Here is a 24,938-nt window from a genome sequence, read left to right on the forward strand (position 1 = left end):
GTCTGATGTGTAACTCGTAATCACAATAACGACAAGCTGTCTAGGGAATTGTTATTTAACCCTAGTTTGTTGCTTTTACTGATTGTATCTGTATCAGAGTTATTGTCTCAAGGGCAAACTTATGTCTGTTTAGATGTCTGGTAACGACCCATTTGGTAAAATTTTTCATTATAATTGTTATCTTAATTAATCGTTTACACAAATAAAACATTGTGTTCAATAAAAGGTGAATGAAGTTCTCCCTCCCTAAGGTCCAGTCTTTCCACTTAGTCCTTTATGGGAGTTAACAGCCTGCAACAGGACACCGTGTCAAATGCTTTCCAGAAATCTAGAAATATGGAATCTGCCTCTTGCCTTTCATCCACAGTCCGCAGTATGTCATGTGAGATAAGGGCAAGTTGAGTTTCGCACGCACGAGCAATGCGTTCGTGGACATAAGCTTCTCGGTGACAAGAAAATGTATTATATTCGAACTGAGAATATGTTCAAGGGTTCAGAAGCAAACAAAAGATAGGGATATTAGTCTGTAGTTTTGTTGTCCATTATTTTACCCTTTTTGTATGCAGGAGTCACCTGCGCTTTTTTGCAGTTGCTTGGGACTTTGTACTGGGCGAGAGATTCACGATAAATGCAAGCTACGTAAGGGGCCAGAGGCGTAGAGCAGTTACAATGGGAGCGTTTGTAGAGCACATTAAGACTTACAGCATCCACAAACTTTCATATAACTGTCGTAACCTTTCAGGAAACAGTCGTGTTCGTAAATCAGTCAGCAGACGGAGTAGAGTTAGGATCATTATAGATTGTATGTGGCCAATAGCCTAAAGGCAAGCCTCAGATCTGTAACAAAGAGGTCTGAAGCACTGCCGCGTGCTCATACTGAGACGTAGCAGTTGGTTGTTGCCTCTCCTGGTCGAGTAGCGACCTCTCCTCTGACGATGTCCGGGCAACCGTCTCAGGGGAAAAGAATGGTCTATTGCTTTTACGCAATTTTAATATTAGGGGCGTTATGACCACTATTAGGGAAATAGCGTCAAGGGTAGAGAAGTACGAACTTTTTTTTTACTCAGTGTGAGTACCGGGAGGAAATGTCCTCCAGGTGGATGAGGCCATCCATGGTGCAATGTAGAGCACAGGCTGCAGTCACATACAGACCGTCGTTCACGTCGGCACGAACGACGTCTGTATTTTGAGATCAATCCAAGTTCTATCCGGAGACTGGTGGACGTGGTGAAGACGGCTAATCTCATCCGGAAGGTCTCTTGGTTTACAGCCGAGTGGAGGGTCTGTGACGAGATTGGCTATGGATTCCTAGACCTGCGCCACGCAACGAAGACAGACAATGTCAACAAAAGCCACCCCTACCTAAAAAAAAAGTTCACGAACTTTGAGATCAGTGTCTCAAGCCGAAGACTGAGGGTATAAATTACCCAGAAGAATACCTTAGCCAGTCGGTAAGAGGGAAAAGAAAAATCAGTCTTCTGTACTGTTAATTAAAGACCGCCGTCAGAGGCCACATATACACAGCACCGTGCGCTACGCGAGACCAATCACGCGACGTATTGCTCGCTTGTTTCGAAACGTTTCCTGCCCGGCCTATATATGCACTGTCAAGTGTTCTGGAGATGCTGTGGGAATTCAAATAGGAATCTCTGGAGGGAAGGCAACGTTCCTAAGTCGTGTTGGGCTCAGCTATGCGTTGGTTTAAACCTTGGTTCCTATTCTGTGTTTGATTTCCCGCGGTTATTGAGATTACGCTGTTGTTCGCTCTTTCCGTGAGAGGCAGCAGCGGTGTGTATCGATATTCGCACCTTGTGCTATCTTTGGTCTGGTGCTTATACACTCCTGGAAATTGAAATAAGAACACCGTGAATTCATTGTCCCAGGAAGGGGAAACTTTATTGACACATTCCTGGGGTCAGATACATCACATGATCACACTGACAGAACCACAGGCACATAGACACAGGCAACAGAGCATGCACAATGTCGGCACTAGTACAGTGTATATCCACCTTTCGCAGCAATGCAGGCTGCTATTCTCCCATGGAGACGATCGTAGAGATGCTGGATGTAGTCCTGTGGAACGGCTTGCCATGCCATTTCCACCTGACGCCTCAGTTGGACCAGCGTTTGTGCTGGACGTGCAGACCGCGTGAGACGACGCTTCATCCAGTCCCAAACATGCTCAATGGGGGACAGATCCGGAGATCTTGCTGGCCAGGGTAGTTGACTTACACCTTCTAGAGCACGTTGGGTGGCACGGGATACATGCGGACGTGCATTGTCCTGTTGGAACAGCAAGTTCCCTTGCCGGTCTAGGAATGGTAGAACGATGGGTTCGATGACGGTTTGGATGTACCGTGCACTATTCAGTGTCCCCTCGACGATCACCAGTGGTGTACGGCCAGTGTAGGAGATCGCTCCCCACACCATGATGCCGGGTGTTGGCCCTGTGTGCCTCGGTCGTATGCAGTCCTGATTGTGGCGCTCACCTGCACGGCGCCAAACACGCATACGGCCATCATTGGCACCAAGGCAGAAGCGACTCTCATCGCTGAAGACGACACGTCTCCATTCGTTCCTCCATTGACGCCTGTCGCGACACCACTGGAGGCGGGCTGCACGATGTTGGGGCGTTAGCGGAAGACGGCCTAACGGTGTGCGGGACCGTAGCCCAGCTTCATGGAGACGGTTGCGAATGGTCCTCGCCGATACCCCAGGAGCAACAGTGTCCCTAATTTGCTGGGAAGTGGCGGTGCGGTCCCCTACGGCACTGCGTAGGATCCTACGGTCTTGGCGTGCATCCGTGCGTCGCTGCGGTCCGGTCCCAGGTCGACGGGCACGTGCACCTTCCGCCGACCACTGGCGACAACATCGATGTACTGTGGAGACCTCACGCCCCACGTGTTGAGCAATTCGGCGGTACGTCCACCCGGCCTCCCGCATGCCCACTATACGCCCTCGATCAAAGTCCGTCAACTGCACATACGGTTCACGTCCACGCTGTCGCGGTATGCTACCAGTGTTAAAGTCTGCGATGGAGCTCCGTATGCCACGGCAAACTGGCTGACACTGACGGCGGCGGTGCACAAATGCTGCGCAGCTACCGCCATTCGACGGCCAACACCGCGGTTCCTGGTGTGTCCGCTGTGCCGTGCGTGTGATCATTGCTTGTACAGCCCTCTCGCAGTGTCCGGAGCAAGTATGGTGGGTCTGACACATCGGTGTCAATGTGTTCTTTTTTCCATTTCCAGGAGTGTAGTTTACGGCTGTGCTGTGTGCGAGCAGTCGGTCGGTTGGCGTGGAGCAGCGAGTAAATATCCGAGGGGCGTAGTTTGGCCGGGCCCGCTGTCAGTCTCTACGCAGTGTCGGACTGTGTGGGGCAGTTCCCATTGCTACGATCTCCGTGGCTCACCAACCCTACATACGAAAGTTGAGTTTGGATTTAATTTACCAGAAAGTCAAGACTGTTTACATTGCGCCGTTTGGTTCTCGTTGTTGGCTGTTGGGACATTCCCGCGAGCAACAACGTGTGTGTTCGAGTTGCTGAAGGTTTAGCCACTGTCCGGTGGAGTCTAACTGTATTCGGTTATTTGCAAGTGCACCAGCGGAATTTTCTGCCTTGTGGCCGTTAACGTTCTGTTTACCTGCCCTGGCCGTTGACGTAAATTTGGGCAGTGTCCTTTCCTCACCGTGTTGTCGCTGTCCAGCACAGTGTGTAGTTCGACAACTTAAAGTATGCTTGGTTTTGGGCGTCCATGCCTTTTATGTTTGCATTGAACTCCCGGTTGTGTGCTGGTCGAGTGGAGCGCAAGTTACCTAGTAGGTGGGTCCGTTGACTGTCTGTTGGTTGGGTTGTCGTCGGATCGAGAATGGTTGGGCCGACTGCCTGTCTCACCTAAGTGAACGTTAGTATTTCAAGTGCTGACCGACCCCCGAAACTTCTGAGCGCCGTTAGCTGCACTGCCTTTTCTTATTTTCTGTAGTATGTATTTGTATGGCTCATAGCGATGGTTTTGAATTAAAGTTGAATTGTTTTTAGTGGTGTTTAAGGCATTGGCCTTCAGCCGTTTTAAAATTAAAGTTCCTTGCTTGTCAAGTGTTAGATTGTTTAGGGCCTTCAGCCTAATTTAAGATAAGGCTTTGTTGTTTAAATTTATTTTACCTTGAGTTTTAAGTCTTGGGGCCTTCAGCCGTTTTTAAATTAAGGATCCTTGTCTTTCGAGCATCAGACTGTTTGGGGCGTTCAGCCTAATTGAAGATAAGGACTTCTGCCTTGTCTTCTTTTATTTAATTTTACCTTGAGTCTTAAATCATCGGCCTTCAGCTGTCTTTAAATTAAGCTTGTCGCTTTTCAAGTGTTAGATTTTTGGGCCTTCAGCCAAATTATAGAACTTACTTAACGTGAGACCTTCTGCCTTCGAAATATTCCTTTTGGCGTCTGAATTTTGAGTTAACGGCTTTTAGCCTTTTTTTTTACATTAAAGTGGTTGTGCCTTGAGGTATAAGATAGAGTGGCGTATTCAACCGATAACTAAGTTCAAGAATTCTAACTGTAATGTTTGGTCCAATAAATAAAGTTATACGTGTTCGAGTGTAACTGACAGCCGCTCATTTTGGCCCCTTTCCACAGTTCCAACTACCTGTCCTGGTTCAAATGGCTCTGAGCACTATGGGACTCAACTGCTGAGGTCATTAGTCCCCTAGAACTTAGAACTAGTTAAACCTAACTAACCTAAGGACATCACAAACATCCATGCCCGAGGCAGGATTCGAACCTGCGACCGTAGCGGTCTTGCGGTTCCAGACTGCAGCGCCTTTAACCGCACGGCCACTTCGGCCGGCTACCTGTCCTGTTCTGCGGGTTTAGCAGGGCATCTCAGTTCCTTTCGAGAAAAGCTAGTGAGAAAATTTAGAGAACCGGCATTTGCCAGAGTCGCTTTGACCGGCGAGAACGTGTTAAAACAGTCAATTCATTGATACCTCTGAACAGTGTCATGTAGTAATCCAACTACTTTAAAACAACCGACTGTTAACAAAGATACGAGTATGCGTAATAGGTTCCCAGATACGTGAGTGACTCGACACTTCTTAAGTAATAGAACCCAGTATGTTGTCCTCGACAGCGAATGTTCATCAGAGACAAGGGGATCTCCAGGAGTGCATCAGCGATGTGTCGTAGGACCGCTATTATTTTCTGAATACATAAATGATTTGGTGGAGAGGGTGAGCAGCAAGCTGCGGTTGTTTGCTGGTGATGCTGAGGTGTACGGGAAGGTGTCACATTTGAGTGACTGTAGGAGAATACAGGATGACTTAGACAAAATTTCTAATTGGTGCCATGAATGGTAGGTAGCTCTAAATATAGAAAAATGTGAGTTAATGCGGATGAGTAGGAAAAACAAACCAGTAATGTTCGGATACAACATTAGTGGTGTCCTGTTTGACACAATCACGTTGTTTAAAAATCTGGGCGTAACGTTACAAAGCCGTATCAAGTGGACTGAGCAAATGAGGATTGTGGTAGGGAGGGCGAATGGTCGACTTCTATTTATTGGGAAAATTTTATGGAAGTGTGGTTCATCTGCTACTGTGTTTGAGAACCTCAGCAGTTCGGAGTAAAGGCAGACATTGAATCAGTTCAGAGACGGCCCGCTAGATTTTTTACCGGTAGGTTCGAACAACACGCAAGTGTGGTTGAGATGCATTGGGAACTCAAATAGGAATTCATGGAGGGAAGTCGACGTTCCTTTTGAGGAACACTACTGAGAAAATGTAGAGAACCGGCATCTGAAGCTGACGGCAGATCGATCCTACTGCCGCCATCGTACATTTCGGGTAAGGATCACGAAGGTAACGTACGAGAAATTAGAGCTCATCGGAGGCATACAGACAGTAGTTTTTGCCTCGTTCTATTTGCGAGTGGAACAGGGGCGAAAACGACTAGTAGTGGTACAAGGTACCCTCCACCACGCACCGCACCGTGGCTTGCGAAATATGTATGTAGAGGCACATGTACAAAAAACTCCCAAATCCGACTATTGGACTGAAAAAGAGCGCTGCAATCAGTTACTTTACAATCACCAACCAGTTTCTACCACCTTCTCTCCAAAAAAAGTAGGTCACAGTCTTTAGTCAGAGAACTTGTTAGACAACAACCTATATGCTCCATGCTCTGTTACGCGGCCTCTCCTAAACCTCCAGTGTACAGTCACTAAACAGCAACACCTTCGTTGAAAACGTCCAATTGATTAAGCCTGTTCGCACGGCAGCGCACGGGAAAGGACCTCCGAACACTTTCTAAAATTTTCACACAGAGAGAAGATCTTTACTGATTCCTAACTACTGACTTCCGAAATGTACACTACCACACCACCTCCGCTCCAGAGGGCACAATACTAGCCACCTGTACCGTACGTGGGTTGTCGGCCGCCTTCTCGACTTCACGCGCTCCGAACCGCCACACCACATCAGTTTAACATGTAGGCCTTTTGGCGAATCAGTTGCCATAGCAGAATTTGGGCACTGCTACTGGCCATTTCCTCTCATGGTACTGCTACAAGGTTCTGTTGCCTCCTGACAGCTTCAAAAGTTTGTTCCCATAGGACATTGGCAGACACTAGGCATACTGTTGAAAGCACTGGCGTTTGAAAACAGCTTAGCCGGATTATGGGAAGTCTGAGCTTTAGTTCAAGGCTGGAGAATGTTCCCAGTTTTGCGGAAGCTGGAAAGCCGGCGCTGCCCTTCGTAGTAGGGATCAGCACTAGACGATGGTCACCGACCTGGAAATAAGACATTACAAAAGCTCGGATTTGATAGAGGAACCATAAAATACCTGCATTGATGGAGATATGAATCCGAGTATAGCAGAATGTGCGGCTTAACGTCTACACCACCTCTCACGGTGGCCAGAGGGGACCCAAAATCTTTTAAAACACTCTGTATTGAAGGACAAAAGAAGGCTGTCAACAAGTAATACCAAGAGACTCCAAGGGTGCGGTGCTGCCGAGCGTCATTAAGAAAAACCGGAGTTATCACACAGTGCCAGAAGCGGTGATGAATTATTGCCAATTGCAGGAGTGGACACGATGTGAAACCGCTGTATTGATCACCGACAATAATGCAAAAGCGATGCCTGGTGCTTGTCATTTGTCACTGGTCACCTGTTACTTGACCATTAGTCACCTCGACTCTCTCTCTCTCTCTCTCTCTCTCTCTCTCTCTCTCTCTCTCTCTCTCTCTCTCCCCGTCTCCCTCTCCCCCCCCCCCCCCCCACACACACACACACCATCACGCTTGCTCGTTGTTTCATACCGTGAATATACTCTTGTAATTATGTGCAAAAAATATACTCATTACTACTATTATACTAAGTGCAATCATTAAACCTCCACTCCCTTGCTTTTTGCTTCTCCCAGCCTTCAAGCCTACCTTAAGTGCCAGCAGGCACTGATGGTTGACAGTTTGCGTTTTCGATCGCAATTACCTCCGTACTAGCTCTTGTTTTGTCTACACCGTTTTCCTGTGAGAAGAAATAGATAAGGTAAAAATAAATCCATGAAAGGTATTGGCAGCATACTTCACAAGTAATAAGCCAAATGCGCTAAGAATAACAATACAAGATGGCGACAATCTGTTGGATTGACATTTCGCTGCAGGTTAAACACTTTGACACCACAATGAAGCAAAGCGAAACAATAGAAATCGGAAAATGTTACCGTAAAATCAGCTTCTACAGCCACAATCTGAGATGTCTCACACTCACCAAGAAATGAAGCACCAAGAACCAAGACGCAGGAGTAAATAACAACTCTTCGAGATCCTACACACGAACGACGGATTTACGAATTAGAATTAAAAAAAGGAGCCTTCAAGAGACGAAATTTGAGACAACCGGGTGAATAAATTCGTGGAGCAAACAAGGGATGAGTGGCTTGTGTTTAAGAGAACCATGATGAAAAAGATACCAAATGAAGTACAGATAAATCCACAAAAGATAGTAAATCAAATGCAGGCTCTGCAAAGCAAGCGTTCTTCCAACAAAGATACACCCTTCATAAATAAAAAAATAGAAATAAAAAATAAGAAACGGTGCACCTCGAAGGAACTATTCGAATCTGATTGTCTTCGTGCAAGTCGAACACCACCCTGGCCAACAAGGTCACCGGATATCTCCCCAACTGAGAAGCTATGGACCGTCATGCGCAGGGCTCTCCAACCATCACTGGATTTTGACGACATAACGCGCCAATTGGACAGAATTTGGCACGAAATCCCTCAGCAGGAAATTCAACAGCTCTATCAATCAATGTCAAACCAAAGTGCTTGAATAAGGGCCAGAGGTGGACTAATGCGTTATTGACTTTTTCAATCTGTGAAACTCTTTCTCTTGAATAAATCATCCGATTTTTCTGAAGTTGTAATCATTTTTTTGTCAGTATCTACCGATTTACGCCCCATTCGGAGTATGCCTTCGTGGAGTGCCTTTTTGTCTTAGCGTATACGTCAGCTTCTCATAAGGGATTACAAGCGACTATCAGCTACGATATCTGTAGATTATACAGAACAAATGACTATCATGGACTGTGAATACCCAAACTTTTATCAGGAAAGTGGAAACTGTGATAATTCCGTTGTATCGAGCACATTTCTACAAATCTAAGATTGATTACAAGCATCGATCGAAATCTAATCGATTGTTTCCCAATAAATGTTCTATACTCATCATAATCTAAATTTTAACGAAATCAAATTCGTTTTGATAAAATGTAACAGACACTTTCGATTACAGAATAAATTTTCTTGAAATTGTTTGTCTCTTTTCATACTCGTCATTCCATTTGTCTCTGTTCTATCAGTTGTCATTCCACCAATGCTCGTACACTACATACTGACGAAGCTGACAATCAGTTTGCTGGCCGCTGTGACCGAGCGATTCTAGGCACTTCAGTCCGGAACCGCGCTGCTGTTACGGTCGCAGGTTCGAATCCTGCCTCGGGCATGAATGTGTGTGATGTCCGTAGGTTAGTTAGGTTTAAGTAGATCTAAGTCTAGGGGACTGGTGACCTCAGATGTAAAGTCCCATAGTGCTTGGAGCCATTTTTTTTTTTTTACATACAGTTGACAGAAGGTGTGTGTATGTCATAACAGTAGGTGGGAAGATTAAAAGTTGGTCCTGTCGGCAGTAGAAGAGTTGGACGTGTTCTGGAACAATGGGCCCATTGTTCTTTTCATATAAACCATCCACTTCACCTGGTATCCTTCGGTAAACTAACTAATAGCTTGTGCCCTTAAGTTGTACACTCCTGGAAATTGAAATAAGAACACCGTGAATTCATTGTCCCAGGAAAGGGAAACTTTATTGACACATTCCTGGGGTCAGATACATCACATGATCACACTGACAGAACCACAGGCACATAGACACAGGCAACAGGGCATGCACAATGTCGGCACTAGTACAGTGTATATCCACCTTTCGCAGCAATGCAGGCTGCTATTCTCCCATGGAGACGATCGTAGAGATGCTGGATGTAGTCCTGTGGAACGGCTTGCCACGATATTTCCACCTGGCGCCTCAGTTGGACCAGCGTTCGTGCTGGACGTGCAGACCGCGTGAGACGACGCTTCTGCCAGTCCCAAACATGCACAATGGGGGACAGATCCGGAGATCTTGCTGGCCAGGGTAGTTGACTTACACCTTCTAGAGCACGTTTGGTGGCACGGGATACATGCGGACGTGCATTGTCCTGTTTGAACAGCAAGTTCCCTTGCCGGTCTAGGAATGGTAGAACGATGGGTTCGATGACGGTTTGGATGTACCGTGCACTATTCAGTGTCCCCTCGACGATCACCAGTGGTGTACGGCCAGTGTAGGAGATCGCTCCCCACACCATGATGCCGGGTGTTGGCCCTGTGTGCCTCGGTCGTATGCAGTCCTGATTGTGGCGCTCACCTGCACGGCGCCAAACACTCATACGACCATCATTGGCACCAAGGCAGAAGCGACTCTCATCGCTGAAGACGACACGTCTCCATTCGTCCCTCCATTCACGCCTGTCGCGACACCACTGGAGGCGGGCTGCACGATGTTGGGGCGTGAGCGGAAGACGGCCTAACGGTGTGCGGGACCGTAGCCCAGCTTCATGGAGACGGTTGCGAATGGTCCTCGCCGATACCCCAGGAGCAACAGTGTCCCTAATTTGCTGGGAAGTGGCGGTGCGGTCCCCTACGGCACTGCGTAGGATCCTACGGTCTTGGCGTGCATCCGTGCGTCGCTGCGGTCCGGTCCCAGGTCGTCGGGCACGTGCACCTTCCGCCGACCACTGGCGACAACATCGATGTACTGTGGAGACCTCACGCCCCACGTGTTGAGCAATTCGGCGGTACGTCCACCCGGCCTCCCGCATGCCTACTATACGCCCTCGCTCAAAGTCCGTCAACTGCACATACGGTTCACGTCCACGCTGTCGCGGCATGCTACCAGTGTTAAAGACTGCGATGGAGCTCCGTATGCCACGGCAAACTGGCTGACACTGACGGCGGCGGTGCACAAATGCTGCGCAGCTAACGCCATTCGACGGCCAACACCGCGGTTCCTGGTGTGTCCGCTGTGCCGTGCGTGTGATCATTGCTTGTACAGCCCTCTCGCAGTGTCCGGAGCAAGTATGGTGGGTCTGACACACCGGTGTCAATGTGTTCTTTTTTCCATTTCCAGGAGTGTATTTTTATATGTACAGTTTATCATCCTACTGCAAACAAACCAGTCAGTGGGCTGGGCCCTTGTATAACCAAAATGGCGTCCATACCCTCCCTCCCCTCCCCCACTTCTCTTGATCAACTGGATGATGTATAAATGACTGGAGTGACTGATCAGCTTGAATTCATTGTATGGCTCAAAAACGACAACTTGACTGTCTAGACACTTTGAATTGACACTGCAACATACGACCACCATTCATTAATATTTACAGTTTTGAGGCAATTTGTTATATTTTTGGGGTAATTTGTTACAATTTTTTCTGAAACCTTGCCTATTTTCTCCCATTACTCTACATACCTATATGTGTATATCCCAATTTGTCATGGGGGCCTCCCAGACCTAACGCCAGTAGATCCAACTCTGAACACTATTCTAGACACAATACAGGTGGATCTACCCAAGAACCTTGCTGCCTTAAATCGTGAGTGGAACAGACCCACCTCTCAACACTATTCTGAATGTAACCCAGCCCCAAAAAATGCGCTCAGCTCCCTCTCTGAATACTGTTCTGTACATAACAAGGGTAGATCCACCTCCCAAACCTGTCCCCCTGGAACGTGGGTGGATTCACATGAAAATACTATTCCAGACGTAATGTAGATGGATCCACCTCCAGATGCGACTTGACATCTAGTTCTGGTGGCTTCACCTCTGGGTGCTACCACATACATAATGCAGGCGGATCGACCACTGAGAAATATTTCAGACCTCTTACATATCCTGAGACTTCTCCATAACAAACCAGTGCACAAAACAGTGTAGTTTGTCTAAATGTTTACAACTGGGTTGGATCTGTAGGCAAATGTAGAGGATGTGACCAAAGTAATATCATCATCATCATGTGACCGGAAGTGTCATCATCTTGGGTCTTTAGAGTGTATAAGAAACTTTGAAACCAAGTCTGTGTAACATAGTAGAGATGGGGAGTGTTGGGGAGATAAATTTGTGAAAGCAGGTCTGTGATGAGTCAGATGTTACACCTCAAACTGTTTTTTGTACGATAGTCTCCTGAATCATCGTTGCAGATCAGATCAGCGTATGATATACGAGACACTAGGTTAGCTCTCCCTTATAGAACTTAAGAGGTGAGGCTAGCATCCTCTGATGGCTGATTGTTAGTTGTTAAGCAATATGCAGGCAAATTGTGTGAAGCTGGATTTTTTTATATAGGTAACAGAGATAAAACTGTATGTTTACATTGAGGTGGGGAGAAGTGAGCAGTCCATGGGCTGAACAAGTTTTGTGGTTTTATATGTTGTGATTCGTGCGAAGGGTAAAGATTTTTAAAATAATAATTTATCAGAACAAGGACACAACAATCACTGAAAAGGATGTGACTAATACAACTAATATTAAGCTTTCACCAGGACAGGACGTGACTGTGAGAGTTTTCGACAATGCTCCCAGTGTAAAATTTGCTGACAGGAATAGGTGAGAGTGTTATTCCTTCCATGCAGACGTATTGCTGCTTGTGTCAAATTACCAGCTCTCCTCTCCTTCTGAGCTGTATGCTGGAAATCTGTTTCATTAATAGTGTGAGCATTTCTGATGCAATATCCAGTATCGATGAGTTAACTATTTCAAATAGTTCCGTGAAGGATATAAAATGGGGCAAATAAAATAAATTTTTCAATGTATTATGTGTGCTTTTTTATTAAAACCCCCACAAAAAAGCACAATCATTAGAGTTTAGCCAGTTGACAGTAGCTTCATACTAGGGCTACTCTATGTTGTATAAGCTCTGGAAATTACATTATTGAAGAACTTCAGTGATATATATATATATAGGCAGATGTAAAATCCGCCACACACTGCTATGACTTAGGACATGCTCTTGGGTAGCTATATATATATATATATATATATATATATATATATATATATATATATATATATATATATATATATATATATATATATATATATATAAATCACTGAAGTTCAATAATGTAATTTCCGGAGCTTATACAATATAGAGTAGCCCTAGTGTGTGCAGGATGTTTTTGAAGTGATGGCCAGTAATTCACACACAGTATGTACAGGCCAAAAGTAGCTAAAAAGCTCCAATACACGTGGGTCCACAAATTAACCGTTGTCGAGATGCAAAACTTTTCTGTTGCCGTTCGTCAGTGTATAGGAACAGATGGCATTTCTAAACGTTAAAGTAGGTGTTCTAAATGTTGTCTACGTGTCTGAATGCGACATTGATCTCGTCTCCGAAACGAGTTGCGAATCCTCTCAGTCAGTCCTGGGGAATTCTGTAAATCCTGGAAGAGTGCTTCTAATCCGCAAGCGTAATTCCTCAAGAGAGTTGACCTCGGTAGCGTAGACCAAGCTTTTGACATGATCCAACACTCGAGAAATCCATGGGATTTACATCTGGAGACCTTGGAGGCCATAGCACAGGCCCTCCTCTACCTATCTGATGTTGCCCGTACATCTGAGTTATAAGCTGGCGCACTCGTAGATGAGAATGTGCTGCAGTCTCCAAACAGTCCTGCCCAGACGTTCAAAGAATAACGCTACTGATGTAACATGTGTGTTGCATTAAGACCGACATCCGCCCAACTGTGACAGCTACGGTAGTTAAAAATACCGTCACGGTTGAACCCAGCCTCATCCATGAACAGAATACTGCTTACAAACTGGGTACTGACGATACACTGTTGTTGCACCCATTGGCAGAAATTCTCTCTAGGAGGGAAGTATGGATTTTTGCGGACTTGCACTCGCTGGAGGTGATATAGATGAGTACTTGCCGATGTAAAATCCGCCACAAACTGCTATGACTTGGACATGCTCTTGAGTGGCAATCCTCCTTGTTGAAGTACTCGGATGTTCGTGTACAATGTGTCACACTCTTTCCTCAACACTGATTTTCATGGATCTGGGTCGACCTTCTCGTACATAGTGTGTGAAACTCCTGGTTTCCCTAAGGCGCTGATGTACATTTGTCGGGCCGCCTGCAGAGAGGAAAATCTTTTTCACACAATCATGCAGGCTCAAAGGCACTGCCATTCGCATTTACATACATGAAGAGCATGTCAGCGTAAATAAAAATAAATGGTCTCTAGCATGCAAACCATGCATTTCTGCATATGAGTTCATCAGACCTTTTTTGTTCCGTATTCTCTCATGAGTCAACCCCTAGAGTTTGTACACGATGGAAAAAATCACCCTGTATGTAACAAGACGTCAAGTCAAACACCTATCAGCCGCCTGATTTCCAAAGTTATTTTATTTGGTTGTCAATTTCGGCGGTTTATTACGCCATATTCAGGCCCCTGACCAATGTATAGGAAGGTCACAACAGGAGCGAGCATTCAAATACAGGTAACTGTAGATTACTGCTTGTTATAGTGATCACTTCAACCATCATCTGCCGACTGTTAGATAACCATCCAATGTCCAGTCGGCAGATGATGGTTGAAGTGATCACTATAACAAGCAGTAATCTACAGTTACCAGTATTTGAAAGCTCGCCTGTGGTTTGACCAGAACTGAGATGGAATCTTCCTATACATCGGTCAGGAGCCTGAAGATCGCGTAGTAAGGCGCCGAAACTGGTAGCGAAACAAATAAGTTTAGAAATCAGACGGCTGAAAGGTGTTTGATTTTACATCCTGTAGCGAACAGCCGAGTCCCGCAACCATCTCTGAAAAGATGGACATACAGTGACTGTATATAACATTTATATGTCAAATCACAAACCCAGGAGTGCATGAAGTTATTGGTAACCATATAATCAGTTTTTATAAAGCACATCTAGCAGAAACTTCTGCAGCTTCCCTGGCTAAAGGAATTGTGTCATCGAACTACAAGCTATGATTAATAACTGCTAGCCTTTTCCCTGCAGCTTTGCCTGCATATACATTCAACATACAAATTATGCGTTCGACGGAAATATTTGGGACACCTCCCTTTCCCCATCTCTTAGTCATCCTCTTCTTTCATCTGTCTGTACAGCTCATCCCTCTATCTCTGTCTCTCTATCTCCTCCTCCCCCCTATCTGTCTCTTCATCCCCCTCCTCCCCTTGCTTTGTCCATTTTCTCCACCCCGTTTCTTTGACCTTGCCACCTTCCCCATTCATCTGACAATATCCTTTTCCACCCTCTCCTTCCATCTCCACTTTCCCTTCCTCTTTATCCACCTACTCGTAACCCTCTATACCTTCTATGTGCCTCATACATCTCCCACTTCTCCCCCCTCTCTGTCCATTTGCTCCTCCTCCTTACTCTGTCCATCCTCTCCTCTATCCATCTCAAACTTTCCCAGCTATCCTACATCTCACCTGTCATGCAGAACAGCCTGCATGTCAGTTCCCAGAAAACAGTCTTACCCCTGACATGTAGGTTACCCTACAAAGCAGGTTGATTTGGCACGCCAATACTGTTCCCACATAATATACCTGTCATGCAAGGGCATCCTAGCCGCCAGGGGCAGGAACAACATGTTTTTGCCAATATCTCTGCTCCTATTGGAGCTAGGAAGTTAGAAACCACTTTGTGCTGATACTTGTGATACTGCTGTTTCTGTGTCACGTTTCACTGAAATCGATCTAGGAGTTTGGGAGGAGATCTTGGAAATACACATACACAGCTTTATGCCCTATATAAGATGGAATAGATTGTGCATGTTTGACCCTGTGGAGGACTATCTGAATGCTCCAGAACAGTACTTATTTTTATGTATGCTATGCTGTACTCTGTGTCAATCAGATCCATGTGGCGTAAATTATTAGATAGCTTAAAAAAAAACAGCTGTTATTCTCCAGTTTGTTCTACAAGGAGCGATAAGTGATCTCCCGCATATCCCCACAGTGCGCAGACCCACCGGTAGCGGGAGAAGACGTCGAGCCGTGTGGTACGTTAGGATCGCCCGTGTCAGATCGGTTTATCGGCTGACGCACCTCATCATCTGTGTCGTTGCTGCCTCGGGCTGTTCTACTGAATCGGTCGATGTGTGCCGTTTCTTATTTCGTTTTGGCGATTTGTGTTTACGCTGTCTCGCCTCTGTGTCCGGCGCAGGAGAGGGGGTGGACGCGGCTCCTGTTCTTTACCTTCCACCGCACAGTCGGCATCTCGTTGTGGCGGTGCGCTTGGGCTCTACGAGAGGGCAACACAGGCATCGGCGCTGGAAGACGCTGGGGGCTTCTCAGGAACTGTTGCAGGGGCCGCCAAGGCTTGCACCAATACACAAGGGTCGTCATAGACAGCTGTCGTCTCCCGTCTCGCCGCCGCTACATATGTTTTCGGCATAGAGGTCGCTATCGACGGTCGAATCTGATCGGCTGAGGGGGTCTGCACGAGACGGCTTTGCAGGCAGTCAGTACGCATGTGTCCTAACTGTCCACATCCGGAGCAGGTCCTCGGCTGACCGTCGTAAATAATTATCGCCCTGCATCCAGAGCTCGTGAGATACGAAGGTATATGGCGGTGCAATTCAATACGGACCTATCGCACCTCTTTAAGGACAGGGTAAGTTTTGAAGGTCTTTTTTTCGGCTGTATGGTCAAGGACTGTGCCATAGGCTTGAAGAGAAAGGGTGGCCAAATCCGCTGGAACTTCAAATGGTAGCACAAACACGCGCACATTTTGTTTTCCCAGTCCAGCACATTCAAGCGTTACCACACCCACATTTGTCAGAGTGACAGAACCTATAACCTTCCGTCGAGGATCTGAGAAGTTCGTCACAGGCTCCATCATCAGTGAACTTTAGATAAGTGGATACCTAGCAGCTCTTTCGGGTCAACATTTATCACGTCGGGTAAAAATCTCTCTATTTCGTGGGCCTTGGGTCCAAAGTACGTAGCGTCGAACTGCAGCTTGATCGTGGCTTTCCGATACGAAAGAGCCATCGGATGTCAGGAACATAACGTTAAATACTAGCGCGGTGGCGCGGTAAACAACACACCCGGAAACGCGACACGGAGCGGCCGGGACGTACCGCAGCGCTCCACAGCCTAAGGCCGACTGACCTTTTTATGGCTCATTAGCCTTCAAAAATTGATTTCCCAAGGTGAGGTTGGACTCGAACGCACTAGATAGGATAGCGCTCTGTTGACACAGCTTCGACCGACTGAGCTACCCAAGCGTAACTCACTACCCGTCCTCACAGCTCCACTTCCGCCAGTACCCGCGAAATGCAAAAGTCCCGAGTTCGAGTCTCCGTCCGGCGCACAGTTTTAATTTGACAGGAAGTTTCAATTCTGTATAAGTCTCTACATTAAAGAAGATGAGGTGGAAGCACTAGTTGTTATGTCTAGCGTTGTGTGTCAAACGCTATAAACGTTACTGTGTTTAAACGATGTGTAGACATCCTATTTATGTACACACACGAAGTATAAAAAGAGGATGGGATGGCTTATACATGGTGGTGCACAACCACAAACAAGTGATATGCCATCAGAAAATGATGAGTTACAGTATACAAGCTGCTTGCTGGGCCTTGTAGGAGCAAGATACGTCTATGGACCACCATGTCATTCTCAGCGTTGCGGCGTCATGTAGATGTGGTAAGCAGGGGCATGTGCTCAGCACACCACTCTCCTGACTGTTTTGCAGACTTCCCACACCATGGAGTCGCTACTAGTCAGTCAAGTAGCTCCTCAACTTGCATCACAATGCTGAGTGCATCCTGTACCAGTCCTCCTACCAAGGAAAAATCCTTGGTAGTATTGGGAATTGAATCCATGTCCTCCACATAGCAGCCATCTACGCAGACCACTCAACTACTGAGGCGGCCTAATGTATAGTACAGCTGACATAAAAGTGATTAATGTACAAACCTTGCCAAGGTAAAATAATTAAAGGTGATTGAATGTTAATAATGTCTCACTTTATCCCCGACGAGTAATAAGCAAATTATAAAAATATTATTAGTGTGTGTTTACAACTCTCTATATTGGCAGGCAATCTCTCCCTGTGTGCGCCTTCAAAAAATGGTTCAAATGGCTCTGAGCGCTATGGGACTTAACATCTTAGGTCATCAGTCCCCTAGAACTTAGAACTACTGAAACCTAACTAACCTAAGGACATGACACACATCCATGCCCGAGGCACGATTCGAACCTGCGACCGTAGCGGTCGTGCGGTTCCAGACTGAAGCGCCTACAATCGCTCGGCCTCTTCAGCCGGCTGCACCTTCATCTATGCAAAGTACTTGCTGCACAGCTGCAGTCATGGACTGTGCGGCTGGTCCCGGCGGAGGTTCGAGTCCTCCCTCGGGCTTGGGTGTGTGTGTTTGTCCTTAGGACAATTTAGGTTAAGTAGTGTGTAAGCTTAGGGACTGATGGCCTTAGCAGTTGAGTCCCATAGGATTTCACACACATTTGAACATTTTGAACTTGCTGCACAGATAAGCAAAAACCTATTGAACAATGAATGCACTGCCTATATGCCACCATGAACCACAGCTGCAGTGCGTGGTATTTTGGTATTTCAGATGTGGCCACCGCTGGCTTGGCATGCAAGTGGCTGTTGGCTTAGGCGGCATCTCATCCTCAGACATGAAGCGGCAGCCATCCTGAGAAAACAGCAGTGTGTCATGATGGTGGCAGTGCAGTGGCTGTTGACCCTGCAGTGGATATTGGGAGATGCGCATGTAACCTTGGATATGGTGACGTGTGGGACTCCTCCTCACGCTTTTTGTTGATTTCAAATATAGTGTATACCCTTCCCTTCCAATCTTACTACTACTACTACTATACACAGCAGAGGTGTGTTTGAGGATGCAGCAGTGAGCTATACAGTTTTAAATTTGGGCCGAGCGGATTTTTTTAAGAGTCCGCTGCTCTGCTGACAGTGACATCACTGTGTGTTAACCATTGTTTTTAACATAGTAATAAAGCAAGTACGAGTTCATTGTGGGGGAACCTACATAAATAGATGTTCTATGTAATGAGACTGTATTTGTTTAAATAATGCAGTGTGGTTATTGTTAAAGATGGAACCACAGGATATCAGTGTAATTTGTTTGTAGTGAGAGTGTATTCAAATGCAATTGGTAATTGTTTAACATTAAAAGTCGCATATTTACAATAATCTATTTAAGTATTTGGATGACGATTTTGAAAATTAGCTTAATGTGGGTATCTGGAATGAGTAAGTAGGCAAGTTCACAGCAAAAATTGTAAAAAGTTACTCTGAAACTGTAATAAATTGCCCCAAACCTGTAAATAGCAATGGAAGGTGATTATACGTTGGAGTTCCAAAGTGTCTTGGAAGCTATGACGTCAATTTTGAGCCATAGGTTATAATAGTTATGCTCAGTCATTTGTACATCAACCAATTAACCTAAACGAGTGGAAGAGGGAGAAGGGAGAGGGGATGGCGCAAATTTTGTTTTCATTAGGGCCTCAGCCAAGTGAGTGGTTTATTTACATAAGGAAGTTAGGCCAAGTGGCCGGTTTGTTTGCATAGGCAAGAGAAAGGGTCCATTGTTCCAGATATATACCGTTCCCCACCTCACTACTGTCAGCTGTATGGTAATTTGAGACAGAGTACTTACTCTCTTTTTGAAGCATGGGAAAGGAAGTCCAGTATGCGCTGTTCTAAGGACCTCTGCTCCAATATGTTTGCAGTTCTCGACTCTATCCGAGCCAACAAAAGTACTGGAAGGAATGTCTCATTAGTTACGCGGGCAACCAAATATTTGAAACCAACAAAAACCAGATGACTGACGAAAGAAGGCAATAGAGAAGGGTATCAGCAACAACAGTGTTAGTACAAAAGCAAAAGCAAGAAGTTGTTTCGCATTGTACACATAATACAGTATTAACCCATGAGCGAAAACTAAATTCATAAGGAATTGATGCCCATATGACGAATTTATCAGGAACTTCGCAAGGTGAAGAAGGAAATTGTGAATTAACAGTTCTAAGCGACACAAATGAAGATGTTCTGAATTTATTGCTGATTTCATATGATGCATTTAACTGTACTATTAGAAAAATTTCTAAATCAAGGGAGATTCTGCACATGTTTCTGTCATCAGACGTAATCAGCAAATTTTCAGGTAATGCTGATGAATATGAGGGATAATCATTAACTTCCAATCACTTTAATTAGCACGCCGCAGTATCGCAGTACGCCGCCAGAGAAGTCAAAACATTGTGGCTCAGCCCATTCATAAAGTCTACTATTGTGCGGTAATTTGTTTTCTGCATTTGAAGGAGTACAACGCTTCAAAAAATCCACGCTTAGTTGGTAGAATTATGTAGCAACAATGCAACATTATATGAAGAATGGGAAAGAAAAACGTTCTAAGGACCAATTTTTTCATAAATGCGTTTTCAGTGCTATTGTATGCTCTGTGGCATGTCCCTAGACTTGTTCCAAGTGCCAAATCACAGGGAAAATGTTTCAAACTTTCAACACTAGACGGTGTATGGTCTTTGTGTCAAGCAGAACTTCCCTCAGGAGTTCCGACAGCTAAGGCAATGAACGCATTCCATGTAATTCCAAAACATCCAGCTGATTTCTTTGATTTTAAAGATGCTGCTCAAACATTGTTGTCAGTGCAGGTGCGTAAGATATCAGAAAACCGTATGATCAAAGTACCTCATACTCACCCATCTCAAATTGCTCCTAAAAATTCTTAGTCTGAGAATGTATTCAAAAAGAGGAAAGACTGCGGGAGAAGTTAGCCTTGCTGTAATTTATATGAAAGCCCATCCGTGTTTATCAGTTCCAAAATAGAAAGAGTTGTTACGATGCTGCCAATTCTCCATCAACAGTACGAGGGGTTTTACAGTAAACTTTTCAATATCTTATTCGAAGAATGGAGTTTTGTGTAAGAAATAAAAGTGAATATTGAGGGTTTTTTCACGAATTTAATTTTATTATTCCTTTGTAAGAAAAAGTAAAAGAAATGAGAAACGTTTTTTTGTTAATTACTGTTCTACTAGTTAATATATTACAGCTGCATTTCTTTTTTTTTTGTACGAGTATTATCAGAAGAAAAACGCAGTGCCTCAGTACTAATGGATCCTGGAACAAAAAATTTCATATTGGTGGCTAGAATCAGTCAGTTTTTTAGTATTTTCCTTTTATTTTCTAATTTATTCCATAATTTTTTACAGTAATGAGGCGGAAAAAATCCTTCTGTGGTATTGGGAAATCTCAATTTTTTTGGATAAAAGTAAGCTATGTACAAAAAGAACTACATTGTTTTTTGATTATCTATACACACCTGAGATTTGGCACTTCGACTCTTCAAATAATTGACTGGTTAGGTAGCGCAACCACTTACAGTTTGGTCAAACAGTTCTGAATAATGACGAACGATGTGGTAAGCCATCTATCTGTGAAAAACCGGTAGCTGCAGAAAAGTGGAAGCGCTGGTACTCTTAGAGCGGAATATCTACAGAGAAGCGATAGTGGAAAAAGTGAAAATCAGTCACTGATCAGTTTTCAATATTTTGAGTATGACGAAGGTAACCGCCCACAGCGTTTCTCCACTGCTCGCAGACATTAAAAAGACCGGCGGAACCGAAGTAGCGGTGGAAAGGTAGCAACTGTGTCATACTGCTCCAGATGGTTTCCATAGCCTCCAAATCCCCATGCATGAATGCACGGCGTGTCATTATGACACCGGTACAAAGTAGCAAAGCAAGCAGTAGGAATAAGGGGAGTCATCGCCGGCGAGATATGTGGATGCTTAACCATCATCAGTTGAGGTGATACTGCTTGTTTTCTGAGTTTGCCATGATGCACTAACACGCCCACGACGCCAGTTCATCTGGCCCTCCGAGGGTACTTGAATTTGCTTCATTGCTTGATAAAACATGAGGAACAAGAGACGATATGATGTAATGTACATTTAGATACTATATTTAGAATACTAGGAGATTTTCAGACTTCCGAAAACGTTCTGGGTGCCACGTGCCTTAAATTTATTATGTTCGATGATCGGAACTCAGGTGGAAGCTTTGCAAATTCCGAGTGCTCTGTTCATACACCACGCGATACATGAGAAAGCACTTGTGTGATAGATATTTCCTGTGTACTGAAACCAGTCTTTCCTGCTGCGAGTTTCATTCGAAGACATGCACTCAGTCAGCGTCAAAAAACGTTTCAAATGGCTCTGAGCACTATGGGTCTTAACATCTGAGGTCACCAGTCCACTAGAACTTAGAACTACTTAAACCTAACTAACCTAAGGACAGCACACACACCCATGCCCGAGGCAGGATTCGAACCTGCGACCGGTACGGTCGCGCGGTTCCAGACTGTAGCGCCTAGAACCGCTCGGCCACCGCAGTCAGCGTCGGTTCCATGATTTTCTTGAAGAAACTGGTTCTGTATTCTGGGTTTTGCTTTATAACACACCAGTGAGGTGGCTCAGGTGCGGTAAAGTCTTGTTTCATTTTTACAAGCTCCGAAAAGAAACAGACGTATTTCTCACTGAAAACGATAGCGCTGATCCATAGCTGTGAGGCCCTGCCTGGCTGTCACTGTTATTATTGGTCGACATTACATCCCACGTGTTTACCAACAAAAAACAGTCTTGATCACAATTTATTTATTCCGGTGACCGGTTTCAAACACTACTGTGGTCATCTTCAGACCTACAAGTCGTATATAAAGCTTTAATTAGAGGGCTACATACATTAAAGGAAATACATAAAGCTACAAAGCTATAAAACGATGAATTACCATTGAGTAAGAACCTCCTTCTGGTGGTAAATCACTACTGGAGAAACCAGTGCCTCGTACTATATATACTGGAGGCTCCGTCCACTTCTGACGGAATGATGTCATTGCTAACCAATGGGTTATAGGTCGAATAGCAATGTAAAAGTTCTTAGTTAAAAGAACATTGACAAAAAAGGAAAATAAACACACACAAAACTTAGCTTGTTCAACAGCTATTGTCAATTAAGAAGCGTTAAAAATATTTACACATGTAGGATACATGAACTTCGTTTTGACAGTACATGAATTGCCCTCTCAAGGCCTATTAGTGAACCATTTTGAACCACTGGTTGCCATGGTGAAGTTGGACGCCGTTCCAAAGATGTCGCAGCAGGCTTCTTTCCACTGAAGTTGTTGTTAAGTCGATAGGCAAACTAGTGGTTGCCATGGTGAGGATAGACGCTAATCCAAATATGTGGCAGCAGGCTTCTTTCTAACGACGTTGTTGCGAAAGTGGAATGGCAAAGACTGTCTCGTCAGTCGATGTACTACTGAGCAGCAACACGTCTTTATTGAAACGATAGACGCTCTATCTGGTTTCTCCAGTAGTGATTTACCACCAGAAGGAGGTTCTTACTCATTGGTAATTCATAGTTTTATAGCTTTGTAGCTGTATGTATTTTCTTTAATGTACGTAGCCCTCTAATTAAAGCTTTGTATACAAGTTGTAGGTCTGAAGATGACCACAGTAGTGGTCGAGACCGGTCACCGGAATAAATAAACTGCGAACAAGACTGTTTTTGACAGTAAATATTTGTAACAACATTGATCACTGTTCACTCCCACAATGTATTCAAAAGTAATTACATCCCACGTTAATGAACAGAACATGAAACTTTGGGGAAAAGATAATCTCGTCTGAGATCTCTACAAAATCATCAAAGGATTTCTGAGAAAGTTGTCATTGTTTGAAGCACAACTGGAATGAGAAAACTTTTATTAATGTACTAGAATCCTCGAAGACGTCAAAATTGATTTTCCGAAAAAAGTTATTCGTGACTTTAAGAAACGTGTTTTGGAGAGATTTTCAGATCTGGACAGTCGTGAGCCTGACGTTCTTCCGTCACAGAATTCTTTTCATTGTAACTTGATGGTGTGACAGTTGAACTACAGTTGGAGCTCAATGATCTGCAGACAAAATGACTTGTTGAAAGAAAACAACAGAGAAGGCAAACTTGTTGAATTTCTAATGCGCGGAGCGCTCTGGTTTTTGTGGAATCCACCCCACCACTTAGCGCGCACGGAGTGCCCTGAAAAGAGAAATATTGAACCTGTGAACCCACACCGTGCCCAGTAGGGAGATCCCAGTACCGCCCACTGTTAGACATCAGAAGAACAGCTATTGTCGGTGTACCTAAAGTATGGTAACGAGGAAGGGGGTCTCCATTTTAGGCCAAAAAAACAGTCTACATACTATATACAGAAATTCTTCATTACATGAATTACCATAAACATTAGGATTCAGGATGCGAAAAAGGTAATCCCAGAAAAATCCTACACAGTCTTGGAAGATCTTGTGTCAAAAATGTAAGGCAAGAAAAGTATATTCATCAAATTTAACAAAACTTAATACGAAAAAATATGACACAAGTTCAGGTAGAAATTCCAACTGAAATTTCCATTGGAAATATTCACTCTGCCAACATAAACTAAGCTACTGTATGACTTATCAGAATTTAAACCTCAGGATTACGTAGCTATCAAGAACATAAGCGAATTCTAGCTGCTACTCCAAGCTTAGGCAGTTCTGAAGTCAAAGCACACTTGTGACTTCAACATTTAGTGCCTCAGCAATGTGTCATTTACCTTTCAAAGTGTGCAGCGGCAGTGATGACGGTGACCGGCTAAGACAAAATGGCTCTGTACACTCGCCAAGGCCGGGCGATGTCAGAATATTGCCCTCAAGGTTCTCACAAGAACTTTAACTAGAACGTCTCGTCTCGTCAGAGATCTACAAGGGATTCAGCACAAATATGGCTGAGACAGAGGCTAGAGAACCAAAAATGTACACAGAAAAACCTCTCTCTCTGCGTCACAATAGGGCGTTGAGAGAGAAGAGCCTCAATTATCCACCTGCAATTAATTACACTATCGTGAACTTCCCATAGTGTGCAGCGGCCTTGCCTCACGCCAACACTGCCACATGGAAGCGCTCAGCACAATCCGTACTTGTTTGTTCGAGCCAATCATCGCAATAACGTGTCCTTCTCCCTCCTCGTCTTCCTTTCGGTCAAGCGGCATCCGAGGTTTTATTACTGCGTCTAAGTTTCGGCAGGACAAGTGTCTTTACATTAGAAGCCCCCGGGATATTCAAGACAGGATCGCGTTATTCGAGTGTTAACTAAAACTGACACATCGAGAATTTTTTCTACCTGCCTTAGGAATGTCTCTTAAATTGGTGAGAGCAGGTTTGCTGTCCTTCGCTGATGTTTCCTAGAGTGGATTTTCATGTTTCTGCCTCTTAACTTGAGTGATAGG

This window comes from Schistocerca piceifrons, chromosome 3 (genome assembly GCF_021461385.2).
Source record: "Schistocerca piceifrons isolate TAMUIC-IGC-003096 chromosome 3, iqSchPice1.1, whole genome shotgun sequence".
In the NCBI taxonomy this organism is placed as follows: domain Eukaryota; kingdom Metazoa; phylum Arthropoda; class Insecta; order Orthoptera; family Acrididae; genus Schistocerca; species Schistocerca piceifrons.